Here is a 9,836-nt window from a genome sequence, read left to right on the forward strand (position 1 = left end):
CAGGACATTTATCATACACTGTGCAACGAGCCACTGATCAACAGCAATTACTATTTTTTACAGCTTACAAACAACGTCAGTTGCAAGCTGTGTTTGCTGTCATAACGTAAAAAATAGATAGTTATAGGATGAAAAAAAATATGGCTTTGCAGGGATTTTGTGCTTTTCTTTTAAAGTTAACAGGTGTTCCTGGTCACCCTGAAAAACCACAGTGAAAATATCTGCATACCACTGAAATGAAGCAACTCCAAACCAACCCCTGTGAAGAAAGTCCCAGCCTTTGCTTTTGTTTTGTAGAAATGAATGGGCAAAAAAAGCTTCAGCTATGGGTTTTCATAATGATAGAGTGGGAGCTTTCACCACCATCCCAGTTTTGGACCGCATTTGATGCAGGCTCATGGAGACAGGGGACTGTTATTAGAGCTGCCTGAATAATCTACAGCAAGTAACTGAATGGAAGTGTTTGGCCTTTTTTCTGTTTGCAAATTATTTATCCAACCCGCCTGGATGTTCTTGAATGTGTTTGTTGTTTGAAATAATACTGTCCATAATTTCTGTGAATAATCATTTATTTGTAGCTTGCCTACGAGCATTTAGATAGTCAAAATGTCATTTCTGTTCCATGGTTACATGAGTGCAACCCTGAGATTTCCACCAAGAGTACCCACAGTCAGCAGTAGTAAATTCACTTTCTGTAAAAACCTACTGAAATCTTTTTGGGAAATGTATGTTCATCTGCAATATTTGTGGAAAAAAAAGAAAAAGGGCGGAAATGCATTTAAACAACAGTTCTTTGAAAAGCATTAAAATGTATTTCCTATGATTCTTTCTATGGTTAAATGGATGATTTAAATTTTTATGGTTTGCAGTCTGGAATCACTCAATCAGAAGTAAATTTGCTTAGAAGATTTCTACTTGAGCCAGACACAGTCCCCTGGCCCTACGGCTCCAAAAGGCTGTCTGCGTGCCGTAGTCCATATCTGAACCACCTCTGGACTCCAGAAGTTGTATACTGAAATACTCAGGTCTCCGACTGCTGACGGACTGTTCAAAGGTGAAAAGAAGAGCTCACCATTTGGTTTCCAAGCAGGACTATCCCTGACATCAAGGACTACCCCAGCTGTTGGGGTGATGGTGTCCTCAGCAGAGCCTGCTGCCTCGTTTCTTCCCCTAGCCACAGGTTTGGGCACCAGCACCACTGGCATGTCACTCAGCTCAGCTTGGCACAAATGACCACAGCTTCTTGCTAAGCTTTCAAGAGAAGTGAGTGTACCCTTTCCAGGAGGAACCTGGTGTACCAGGGATGTTCGCCGTGTGCTCGCGGAGCCAAGGCAAAGACAAAGCAAGCGTCTCACCCACGGGCCCCGCAAGCCACCAGAGCTTGTGGAGACACACTCAGATCAGCTGGGCAGCCAAGCGGTAATGGGGTTTTGTAACCTCCTTGTCCTCCAAAAAATTGGTACATGCTCAGTGCCTAGAGCGCTCCAAGCTCTGCCCTGTTGCAGCCACTTGGCCAGTAGCATCCAAGCCAGGTCTTAGACAGCCAACAAGCTCTGTTAGCAGCCCTGCGAGGAGTTTCTGTGGCAGCAGTGTTGGACTGCTGCCCCTCTGCCCAGTCAGGACTAAGGGAGCTTACAGAGAAAGGGATGGGCTAGGAACAGCTCTTGTGTTTGTTTTCATCCATACCTCTTCAGTTACCTGGCATGGTTGGATGGTTTTGTGATAAGGACACCTTGAAGGATAAGTTGCAGGCACAGGCTAAGTGCCTCCACCCCAATTTGACATTTATTTTCCAGGGAAGAAGTAATATTTTGCAGACAAAACAGTGCATGAATCCATTTTGTATCTCTGAAAAATTTTCTGCTTCAATTTCTTTAATACAGGCTTGTTGTTTACCCATTGCATTCTGAAAGAAACGTACTACAGAAAATTATTTTCTCCTGCAAATATTTCCCCGCTCCTGAACCCTCTGTTTCCAAACAGCTCTTCTCTGAACTGTTGTATGTGGGAAGGCATTTTCAAAATACTAGACCTCTCTTGGCATGTCAAAGAGCAGTGTGGACTGCCAGCTTTCTGTATCTGTGTCATGAAAATGCAAGGCAGATCAGTTTTCAGAACTGAGGCTGTCCTCTGTCTTGCATGCAAGACGTCCTCAGAGCAATGGATTTTGTAGCATTATAAAGCATTTCTGATATCTTTAACTTTCTCAAATGCTGCAATGTTAAATCAGTTTTGCTTAAAATATTCATTGCCATCTTGTTATCTACGGGCTGCTTAGGAAGCTAATGGACAGCAGATCAGTAAATGACAGCTAGATCTAAAGTAGTGTGGACAAAGGTGTGGGCTTGGATTCAGGAGGTGAAACGTGCTGTGACCTTGTACAACTCACTTTGTTTCCTTTCCCAGCCTTTGTCTTTACCACTTAAAGCATGAACCTGTTGGGTTTCCTACAACAGACGAAGAAAAGAAAATTAAGCTTATTGTAATGGGAGTCGGGAGAGAAAATTACCCTGTTCTTTCTTTCACCCTTCCTGCTCTCTCCCCGGCATTTTGCTGGGCCCTTTCCTCCTCTTTCTTTGTCCAGCATCCCCTTCTGTCCTACCCCTCTTTGGGACTCCTTTACTGCCTCTCTCTTCCTCCCCTTCCTTTGTCTTGTTTTCCCTTCCCTGGGAAGGTTTTAGTGGAGGGGAGTCATCTGAGGGAGAGAGTATCTGCCCTTGGAGCTTGTGACCGGTACAGGCTGAAATGCGAGTTGCACGAGGCTTTTTTGTGGAAAATGAAAACAAAAATATCTTTTTCTCATATTATTGACATTTTTCAGAGGGTATTGTCATTGGTAGAGTGAACTAAAGCCAGAATTTAGGCTTTGGCTATTGAAATGTTTTGACGAAAATTTGCCAACCTCTGATTTATTTTTTCAATTCTCCAATTAAGGGGAAAAAAAAAAAAAAAAAGATTATTTAAAAGAATCTTTCCCACACAGCTCCCTCCTCCCCCTGCTTTTTTTTGTCAAAAAACCAATTTTCCACTTGCACTAACTCAATACAATCTTTTTTTGTTTCAGAAGCTGCATTGCAATAATGTTGAAAAAGGAGTCCAGAACTGGCTGATTTAATGCTTTGCTCGTGGCCGTTTGTACCCTTTTCATTTAACTTTACCTTTTTTGAGCTGCATTTGGTGGGAAGTGTTTTATATGCTAAAGTATCCCAGACACTCCACAATTCTCCTTTAATGCTGTGCTGTTTCACTGAGCTGTAGCTAGCCGGGATACATCGCGTGATCTTCCCATTTCACAGCCAGGTCACAGCTGATGGTGGAGGTTCATGTATACAGCTACTGTGTGATTTGGGCTGGCAGAGGAAAAAAATCCTTTAAAATTGTTCCCAGCCAGTTAGTCTGAATGACCACTTGTCATTTTGGGCTCTATATGGTTTGTGTGGAGGGTAACAGAGGGTTGGGATCGATTTAGGCTTGAAAAAAATTAGCGTGAAAGGGTGGTAGTGACATCCTGGACTACAAAACCAGTGCTTAAGCTGTGGGCAGATTCCCCAGACTTCACCCCTTCCCCTCCTGCAAAGGAATTTAATTAACATCATTTACTTACAAAACCTGGTGTTCTGTCTTTTAAGTTCTAAAAGGGCTTGGGGCCATGTTTAAAAGCAAATGCTGTAAAGGGACGTGGTGGTGGGGTGTCTCTCATGAAGTTGTTGAAAAGGGCTGTAGAGGAGCCTTGGACACAGCGTTTCTCTGAGTGGGGGGAAAGATTTATTTAAAAGCAGCATTGACTCGCACCTTAGACATGCTGCCGGTGTACAGCCCGTCTCTGTTTGCCTTCCTTCATCACATCGCAAGCTGTGCTGGGCAGGCTCCCTTAAGCCATGTGCTCACACCTGATTTGGGTCTCTGGGCTCTGCCTCAGCCTTAAAATACAGAGGTGATGCACGTTCCTCAAGAAAGATAAAGGACATTGATTCTGGGGAAGGTGGGATGCAGCTTTCTTGGTTGAAACCCTAACGGATTTGGGAAGGGAGACCTGAAGTGGTGCACAGCCCGAGTCTGGGAAGCATGAGGGTGCAGCAAGGATGGAGCAGGGTCTCCCTAGAGTCATGTTTTTAACAGGCAGTGATATTTAACAGTTGTTTTGTCGAACTGGACTGAACTGCCTCCAGCACAGTCCTCTTTACCCCAGTGGGTTAGGAAGAGTGCTTGAATGGAACTGGAGAGAAGTGGTTACAGAGCTTTATCCAGTTCTTAAGACGTTAAGTCACCTTCATTTCCAGCGAGGACAATTACACCAGTGTCGTTTTTTACTAAGAAATGAAATGCAAAGGCTGAGCCGGCTTGTTGGCTTTAGTGCCCTACGGCACAAAGTTATAAGACCTCGTTTGTGATGATTCCATGATTAGGTCACCAGGAAGGTTAAATTCCACTTCTTGGGTGTGACAGAGACTTGGCCCGAGATGTCTGCAGGGTCTGGCAGCACCCATGAAAAGGAGTTAATGATGGAGCTGGCAAAGCGGATATCTGCCTGCTTCCTTTTCATTAATTAAGGGCAGCTGGTCACAGGGGGGCAACGCAGACCAGGCTAGGAGAGTTAGCTACAGAATAAGGTTTGACTCTAATCCCTGCTAAGACTGACTGTGTTTCTTTCACAGTGGATATGCAAGACCCAGGGAGATTTTGCATGTATTCTGAAAATGTTCTCCATCCTTATAATCTTAGGGTTTTGTGGCGTTATCTGGAAATATAATAAAAAGAGGCTCTGGGTGGCTTTGCACTCCTGTGACTCTGAAGCAGCATTTAAACCCTACCTGACTCCAGTGTACTATCACTGACTCTTGCAACATCATAAACTTTCCTAATATAAATCTAAAGATCACAAACTTGTGTCTTAAGTTGTCAGTGATTAGTTAGAGACACGGTCCTGGAGCAAAGTTTGAACAGATGGACAGGATGGTCAAGACCAAGATGCTCAATAGTCCTCATGGCTCTGTCTCCAGACTTTCTCTTCACAGCCTGTCCCAGCATGGCTGTTCATCAAGTGGGCACTTAGGAAGTGCCCAGCATGGGAAGAATCTGGCTTAATTGCTCATGTTGCAATCTTCCTACTGGATGTATTTACACCTGGACAACAAGCTTTGTTATCCTTCTGGTCAAGATGAGTATTCGTATTAGTGTCTGACAAGCGAGAGTGAGGGAATTCAGGAGAAAAAACATCTTCGTCCAACCCCAAAAGGCAAGGCTTTTACTAGATGAGTGTGATCGGTTGCTCAGTGTTTGTTATTATTGAACAGATAAATAAAAGGAGGAGTACGTTTTAACTTGTCTCCTCCCTCCTGAGGGCAGATTTGAGGTTAAATCAGTACAGTTGGATGTGATGACAAACTGGAGGGCCAGGAAGGCGTTGATGATATAAGACATGTTTACGCAGCAAAAGAAGAGGTGCGATTTCCACATGTGCCAGCCTGAGCAACGAGAGCAGGGAAGGGATGGGCATTGGGCTTTGGTGTGTGTTTGGCATGGGAGTCAGCAGTCTTTCAAAATATTGTGCTCTGTGTGGTCGTCTGAAGTAAAGGCTGCATGGCTTACCTTCACTCTTAGGTTTAACCATAAACCAGCTAGTTTAGGCTATACAGACAGGATTTTATGTGTCTGCAGTCATATCTCCCATACCATCAGTTTTCAACTGCAGAGACAAGAAATCAAGTGCTGGAATGCTCTTCCTAAAGACCATCTGGATCTTGTATGTTGGCACTTCATGATCCTAGAAACACCGTTGAGCTTGGCAGGACTGGCCTAAAACCAGCAGTGCCTCAGGCCAGGATGAAGGTTCACTGACCAAACAGTGTGGAGGAAATCTTGGCTGTGCTTTAATTTATTGTCTTGCATTGCTAGTAAAGCTGGATGCATAAATCATAATGATTAATAAATCTGTTATGTCCTCCTTTTTTCCTATTTGCAAATTGTCTGAGCAATTTTCTGAACTGTATTTGTTATTCAGAATTTTTCACTGAGTAATTTCTGGAGATAATTCTTGTGTTTTTATCTTGTCTGGGAAGTTATGCTGTATCTGACATCGGAGCTGTTTTCATTAGAGACATAAATCTTTCTTTTGTTGTTTCGGGATCACTTTTCCCATGCTACCATTTGCAATTACGGATATGAAACTTGCTTTCTTTGACTGCTCTTCAACATCCATTTGTCACTGGCTGTTTCAGCTGCTGTTGAAACGCTAGTAAACTGTATCACCCTTACATTTGGGACTAAACACCATACACAGAAGTATGAATGTATTTGCACAGAAATTAAAAGAGTGAATGAGCATCTATGAAGTTTCCTTTTATTGATAGAGTTGCTATCATTTGTGTATATAGTCTGTATTTTTCCTGAGTACCAAACTGATGGACAACTGAAAGGTGAGGCCATCCATGGGCTGTGTATGTTGATGGAATGTGTTGAAGCATGTAGCATTACCATCACCCTTGCTACTTGCTCACCAGACACTAATGTGTGAATCCCTAATCAAAATGGCCTGTACAGGCACAGAGTAGACCTGAGACACTTCTCCACTGACCACAAAATGCAGAAAGAAATAATTCATTATGGCAGTGATCCCTCAAACGGGGCACATGTAATAAAGCCATTTGAGCAATACCAGCCCAGGTTCAGCAGGAGTGGTGAGGAACGAGGCTAGCTGGAAACCTGGTCCCCAGCTGGATGGCAGATGCTCCTTAAGGGCATCCCAGGAGACCGGGTCCCTGCAGACGGAGAGAAGTACCCATCTTTCTAGGCCAGTGCTCTAACCAAGTTAAAAGAAACTAAAGAAAAAGGAAGAGGGCAGGAAGGTGAATGTGGACCACTGCTTCTTTCTGTACTTTAAAAGAAAGTGTTGGCCACCACGGCCTTTTGGAGGGAGGAGAATCCTGAAAACATGCTCTGAGAATGGTTACTAGGTCAAGACCCTCAGGGAAAAGAGGAGAAATATTTTGTTCCTTGATCGTAACTCGGCTTAGACACTAAGCTGCTCAGACATCTTTGGGCATGCAGAAATGGAGATTACTTGCCTCTGGGATCAGGCTCCAGCTGAGAAAACGTTTCTCCAGGACACAGTTTTTGGAATTGGGTACCCAAATTCCACTGAGGTCTCACTGGCTACAGCCTCTTTGACCTCATCTGATATAAGTGTAAGGCTTTGGGGCATGCTGCTCCAATGTGAGCAGAGCATTTTCTATCATGAAAGGAAAGGCTGAGACAGAAAAACTATTTGCAGGAAAACATCTCAGTGGAGGAATTTTACCCTTGTTGCTGGGATAGTATATTTTAGTGGTGTAATAAAGGGGAAATTTTCTGACAAGCTTGAAGTCTAGAGCGTTCATCTTGAATTAAGCAAAGGGTGGCAGTTGGTGGAATAAGAATATTTGAACTCAAAAGCAAGCCAATGCATGCATGCAAAAGCATTTGGCAATTGTTTAGTGGAACGACGACAGCCTTAATAGCACAGCATTAGGCAGAGGGCCAAGAGGCAAAAATATTTGTAAATAGGGTTTGCTAATTTTTTCCACTGGCAAACATAGCAAAAGGAGGAGGAGGGAATTAGTGTTCTGAAGAAACAGGCGTGGAAGCACAGGTCCCTCTAGGTTTATGAACAGAATCCCTCTGTAATCCATGTCCCAAATGCAAATAAGTATGTGTGTGCGTGCGTGTGTGCGTGCATAGCAGAGGGATATAAAGAAGATGTGGTAAGGAGGCGTTGCTCCACGTCAGGAACAGGAGCTGAAGGATAATCGAAAATATAGAAAGAACCTTCCTCCTCCCCAGAAGGATGCCAAGGCCTAATTATGAAACCAATGTTGGCAGGCGATGCTGAATATTTCTGCTTATGGACTTGTCCTTTTGGAGGCTCTTTCATGGTGCTGCTGTTTGGGAGCTGTTGGAGTGGTTGCATCTGTACCCCAGCTCTCCTCCCTCCCCTTCACGGCTTCCTCCTGCTGTGACTGTACGAAGGAGCTGTCATCTTAGGCATGTACTCTGAAGCACACTGAGAGAAAATGATCAGGGAGATCTGCAGCAGAACCAGTCAGCAGCTGGGCCTGGATTTACTGTCTCTCTTTCACACGTTACTCGGAGTTGTCTCTTCTGCAGCCCCTTTTCATTTAGAAAGAAACTATCCTGAGCAGACCCTGTCTGTTCTGCTGCTGTTGCTGCTGCTCATACCTACACGGTGAACATGAGCTATGTGCTGCTGACAGAGAAATAGATGGAAATCATTGGGGATGTCACTTCTGTAGAAATCAAGATATTAACTAGTCTTTCATTACAAAATAGCAGAACTCTTCTCCTGGTTTGTTTCTGGTCACAAACAGAAGTGCTTTTCACAGGAGTGTCAAAGAATTGCCTGAAATTTTGGAAGAGCAGGCATTTGTCTCTTTTCTGACATTTGTGCATCAGATGATAAGACCTACTTTTGAGCCCACCTTTTGCTCCTTGCCACAGTAAGAATAAGCTTGACTGCGATACAAATTTACTGCAGAAAAGAGCAGGCCATAAGGACTTTTTTTGAACTTATGCAATGGATGAATTGAATGACCTCCTCAAATTCAACATCATGCTGTTAATGTTTCTTCTTGACCCTGAAGCACAATAACTCACCTCTCTCATCTGCACACATTTAATTATCCAAGCAGGTGATACTTTTATCTTAACTGGACTTAAACTGAAGCCTTTTGAGGTTGCCTTCTGAGGCAGAGCTTATCTGATTCGGTTTGGCTTTAGCTTAGCCAAAACTCAAGCTCTGAATAATTTGTATCTAAATAGTGAAAAAAGGAGTCTTGCAACACACACAGTTCATGTGAATAATATAAACTCTTAATAAACCCAAAGGTGATTAATGATAAACCTCCTGTTAACATTTACCTGACAAAAAGAAATAAAAAGGCATCATAAAGGTGACAAGAAGGAACTAATGGGTGTTTTACACAAATAATGCCAGTATTTCAGCAGTACTCTCTAAATCATGGTCTGCTGTTCTTCGTCCTTCTGAAATAATCTGATCATATATAAACTAAAAAAAAGAAAAGAAATGTTCAAGGGAGAGCATGCACACCTAGCAGCCCTTTCAGAGGGGACTGGGAGCAGAGTAAACACAAAATGTGTTAAGCTAAAATTATCACGATGGGTAATAACATCCTGCTGGCATATTTAGTTCTTCTACAGAATGTTTTGCACCACAAAGTTCTTACTTCCATGAGACATAAGAAAATACGTGGCTGCGTAGAAAAGCTTTGGGTGTCCATCTTATTTGAAACCAAACAATATGTGCTGCATCCTCGCTGATGTGCCGAAGTGAGAAGTGGGTTCTTGGGAAAATCAGTCCTCTGAAATATTTTTTCACGATCAGTTTGGTGAAGATCCAAGCACAGTTTTTTATGTCTCCTTTTTAACTTCTCTGCTGCATGCCTGAAGACTTCATGTTTTGCCCATCTGGTTGTGGGAGGCTGAGCCAAATTCCCTCTCCAGGTCACTGATGCTGCACTGCAGTTAACTACGTAGGTGAATATGCAGGACCTTTGCACCTTCCTGATTTTGGAGGGGACCTGGGAGCCGTGCAGAAACCATGCAAGATAGCTGAAATACCTTTGGTCTCCACCAGACCTCTCCTGTTCCTCCTTTGGCACCTTAGCACTGGGCCAGTGAGGTGGTGATGTAGAATCAGTAGCGAGCCATCCAGTTTGGTTTGGGGGCCCTGCAGCCCATGTTTGCCTGCAGACTTGGGCTGCAGGAGCCTAGAACTTGCTCCTGGGAGTTCAAGAAGTTGCACTTATTTATTAATGCATTTA

The sequence above is a fragment of the Nipponia nippon genome, unplaced genomic scaffold, assembly GCF_047370975.1.
Source record: "Nipponia nippon isolate SJK-2023a ecotype South Korea unplaced genomic scaffold, ASM4737097v1 scaffold_3, whole genome shotgun sequence".
In the NCBI taxonomy this organism is placed as follows: Eukaryota; Metazoa; Chordata; class Aves; order Pelecaniformes; family Threskiornithidae; genus Nipponia; species Nipponia nippon.